Source organism: Alligator sinensis, unplaced genomic scaffold (genome assembly GCF_000455745.1).
Source record: "Alligator sinensis unplaced genomic scaffold, ASM45574v1 scaffold466_1, whole genome shotgun sequence".
Lineage (NCBI taxonomy): Eukaryota > Metazoa > Chordata > Crocodylia > Alligatoridae > Alligator > Alligator sinensis.
Window position 1 is genome coordinate 1058973 of NW_005842406.1, and position 4967 is coordinate 1063939.

Genomic DNA, 4967 nt, shown 5'->3' on the forward strand with positions numbered 1-4967 from the left:
TATAGGCAGCCAATATTTTTAAGTTAGAAGAAACTAAAAATACTTCTGACTTGGTTCCACAAACTAACAGAAAATTCCACAATTTTTCCAACTCTAGAAATTTTCCAAATGCATCCTCAATGAAAAGGAAACCTGATAGCCTACAAGGAAAGGAACTGATGAGTAAAGACATTGTGTACCTTAGTAAAAGGACAGGGACAAAAGTGTGCTGTCCCAGTGAGTTATGTTGCCATAAGGATGTGACATGCAAACACAAGAGGAAAAGTCAAAACACGTGAAGAAAATGAGAACTGGCAGTGGTGTCAGTCACGCTATCTTTCCAGGGAAAGGTACCCATCATTCCTCCTTGGCATGGAAAAGCAGTCAAAATTGAGCTGCATTCCTGGGACATGAAGAAGACAGTTGACATGTGATGGCATATGTCAAAATATGAAATATAATATGAATTTTAAAAATCCATGAATTTCAACAACATGACTGATGCGATACCCACCAAACCTAAAAAGGAAGCTAAAACATCATTCCCTAACTTGTCTTCTTTATACTAGACGGACCTGTGGTTCTCAATCAGGGAGCCGCAGCACCCCAGCAAACTGAAAAACTGTTTCAAGGATGCTGCAGAGTGATCAGCAAGGGCTGCATAAGCACAAGCTCCTCCCCTGCATTAGGGTTCTCTGGCAAACCTAAAGCAGGCAGGAGTCACCAGTCTTGCCAATGCTCTTCCGGTATGACTGTGGCAGGGCACAGTCAGGCAGCTACCAGGTGCCTGATGATGGCAGCCATTTTGAGAGCATGGGATATAAAGACTGCAGTTTGCTGCTGCCAGCTGAGGCAGAAACACTGCCTGGCTGAGCTGCATGGAACATCTAGCTGGTAGGGGCTGGAAGCTTGTGGTTCTGGGCATGACCTAAAACTGCACCCTGCCAGGGCTCCTGGTGGCACAGGAGTCCCCAGGAAATGCCAGGCCAGTTAACTCCCTGGTGAAAGGCAAGGAAGGATGCCTTAACCCCAGCCACCACCTTTGAGTGGGCTTTGGAGGTAGCTGTGGGAGTAGTGGGGCCAGACAGCAAGCAGCATGCCACCTGAGCCCAGCAGGGATGTCCCAGAGACCTCAGAGGGGGTAACAAGAAGAGCATAGAGTGTGGCCCTACACAAAGAAGGGCTGAACAGGAATAGGCCTGAAGGGCTGTGTGAGAGCAGGGCTGAGTAGGGCTGAACAAAGAGTAGGCCTGAAGGGCAGTCCCAGGGGCACATTGAGTAGGTTTGAACTGGAAGTAAGCCTGAAGGCAGTGTGAGGGCCAACCCTGTGAATAGTCAATCATGAAGATGAGAAGACCCTATGGTGGGGTGTGGTGTAGGGTTCGTAGTAGGAACCCCATGTGTGAGGAAGAGGCCAAGGCATAACTGTGGATGCCTGAGGCTGTTGTTTGGGCCAGAGGCTGAGTAGGGGGCTCAGCCAGAGAGACAGGGGTGAGTCCTGATCCTGGTAAGTCCTCCATGGTAAGGAGGCCAAGTGTGGGACAAAAGTAAGACTGGTAGGTTGAGCACAATGACCTGCTGCTCCAGGGAGGGAGTGAGAGTCCCTGTGAGACCTGGGAGCACCAGTCGTGGTGCAGACTCTGATTATGACATGTGGATGCCATCTGCGAGGCATTGGCTGTGCTGTAGTGGAGGTGAGAGCTGCAGATAATGGCCCCTGGCATCAGGGCATGTAATGGGCAGTCTCCCACATCTACCATCCGTTTATGGGAACAGCAAAGTCATGGCAGGTGAGACTATGGGGCAGTCCACCCTGAGACAGGTGGGTGGGCTGGCACGGGACTCAGCCCCTAGCATGCCCCTGTCACAATGACCTTGCATGGCATCCCCTGGACATAGGCATGCAGGGCAGGTGGAACTGTCCTGTGCACCTCTTGTTTCCAAGAGGAGTGATGGGGGACCAGAGTGGAAAACTTATTCCTGGCACAGCCTGTGCACCCCTGTGCTGACTTACTCTATCCCTCAGCCATGCAGCAAATGCCACTGGGCAGAGCAGCTTCCCAGAGCTCCTTGGACCTACTGCCCTAAAACGCACCTGCTTCAGCAAAAGAAGCAGGACATGCTGGTTCCATGGAACATAACTGTTTCATGGAGCAGTCCCTGGGGAGAGCTAGCTCTTGGAAGCAGGACAAGTAGGAGAGCAGCAGGGGTGTGCAAAATAGGCTGTATTGGATTCGGATTTGGATTCGGCCCAAATCGGGGACAGTGATTTAATTCAGATCACTGTCCCCGATTCGATTCGGCCAAATACGAATCTGAAGATTTGATGCTGATTTGGAGAATTGGTGATTCCACCATAGATATAGCTTTAAACATTTTTTCTACATAACTTGAGGTACCAGGCATGGCTCGTGATGGAGCATCCCACAGGAGCACAGGGGGCCCCCCTGCGTGCTTGGCTGCAAACCTGGAAGAGGACCGGAAGTACTTTGGGTCCACTTCCAGGTCTTCCACTAAGTGTGGTGGGGCCCTCCCCTGTAGCTCTGTAATCAGCCATGGTTGGGGGGGACCCTGGGTGCCCCCACAGACCCAAGAGGCATCAGTCACTGAGCCAGGGAGGTGCAGGGGGGCCCCCTCCATGTGATCCCCAGTGGACCCAGAAGTGCACCGAAAGTGCTTCTGGTTCACTTTTGGGTCTGCTGCCAAGCACGCTGGGACCCCCCCCACCACCATGCTCCCATGGGACACTCCATCTGCCTCACCATCGCATCGTTCACAAGCCGCCTGGTGCCTTGAGATATGTAGAAAAAAACATTTCAAGCTGTGTCTATATCTGAATCTCCAAATCTTTGCAAATCTCTCTGAATCAATTTGGAGAAATTAAAGGGTCTCCTGATTCGATTTGGATTCAGAGATTTGGGGGGAGGTGGGTAGTGGAGTCCCCCAGGGCTCGGTCCTGGGGCCTGCGCTGTTCAATTTCTTCATCAGCGATCTTGATGTTGGGGTGGAAAGCAACCTGTTTAAATTTGCTGATGACACCAAAATTTGGGGGGAGGTGAGCACGCTAGCAGGGAGAGAGAGATTGCAGAAGGATCTGGATAGGTTACAGGGGTGGGCAAACAGGAACAGGATGCGTTTCAATACGGACAAGTGCAGGGTGCTGCACTTGGGTAGTAGGAACCAGCAGCACACTTATACGATGGGGAACTCCCTACTTGAGAGCACGGAGGCGGAAAGGGATCTTGGTGTCATTATTGACTCCAAGATGAACATGGGCCGACAATGCGAGGTCATGGTTGGCAGGGCTAACCGGACCTTGTCGTGCATCCACAGGTGCATCTCGAGTAGAGCCAGGGAGGTGATCCTCCCCCTCTATGCGACGCTGGTCAGGCCGCAGCTGGAGTATTGTGTCCAGTTCTGTGCGCCCCATTTCAGGAGGGATGTGGACAACATGGAGAGGGTCCAGAGGAGGGCCACCCGCATGATCCGGGGACAACAGGGCAGACCCTACAGTGAGAGACTGCGGGACCTGAACCTATTCAGCCTCCACAAGAGAAGGCTGAGGGGGGACCTGGTGACCGTCTATAAACTCACTAGGGGGAACCAGAAGGGTTTGGGGGAGACGCTGTTTCCCCTAGCCCCCGCTGGCATAACAAGGAGTAATGGGCACAAGTTGATGGAGAGGAGGTACAGATTGGACATCCGAAAAAACTACTTCACAGTTAGGGCGGCTAGGAGCTGGAACCAACTTCCAAGGGAGGTGGTGCTGGCCCCTAACCTGGGGATCTTTAAGAAGAGGCTGGATACTTACCTGGCTGGACTCATTTGAGTCCCGTTTTTGTTTTTAGGGTGTTTTTTTTTTGTTTTGTTTTGTTTTTGGGTTGTTCTCCCGCCCTGGCGGGGGGGCGGGCTAGAAGATCTATTAGGTCCCTTCCGACCCTGTAACTATGAAACTATGAAATTATTTGGCCACTGAATCAGGTTGAATCTCCACCGAATTGAATCGGGGACTGAAGCTTTGCACAGCCCTAGAGAGCAGCAGCAGCGAGAAGAGGAAAGGCATATTCATGCAGATGAAGCCTCAGTCCTCTGACACCCTGTGGAGGCTGCTTCCTGGGGGGCACAAGATCCAGAAGTCACGCTAGGGGACAGTTTTAGCCCTGAATGGTGCTTCCCTGGCCAGTGCCAAGCTGAGGTAGAGAAACACTGGTACAAGCCAAATCATTTCCATTAATATTTATATGTTTTATGCCAAAAGATACAGGTTAAAAAAAGATAAAGGTTAAAATCTTGATCTTAATTCTGAATTGTCTTGCACTAGTTCATGTCAGTTAGGTTGGTGGTTGTCAGATTGTGCTGCATAACTAGTGGAGATCTGAATAGCTACTTTTGGTCTCATTGTTGAAGTATATGTCACTGTCGAGCCATGTCACAGATCAGGGTCCTTCTTACAGTTTCCAGCAGTTTGGAGTTTGGTCCAAAAGAGTAAGGCTTCTGTGCGCTGTTCAAGGCTTCTCTTTCTTAGACATTTTGTTGATTTAAAGGGTAGCTACCCTTCAAAACTGTGCATAATGCAAAGATTGTACATAAACACACATGAGCATGCACACATGGTAAAACAAAACCTAGACCATAAAATGACAAAGGTAGCAGGCAGAAAAGCACTTAAACCTGTTCAGTCCTTTGCCTAGGAAATAAGCAGTGAAAATACAAAATGAAGCAGGTAAATAGAAGCCCATTACATTAAAGAGAATTTATTTTCATCATGGCTGCTTACAGATGTTAAAAACAACAAACAAAAAATGCTTTACCGGAGGAAGCAATGCATAACTTTGACCCAGCTCTGGCATCTGTATAGATTGGGCACTTCAGTGGGGCTTTTTGGCAATTCTGGCTAAACCTGATGCTTGAGTGGTGGGGGCACGGCCAGTCCTAGCAACAGTGTGAAACAAACAGAGGGTTCACTTCACCCTGCTGCTGGGGCCCGC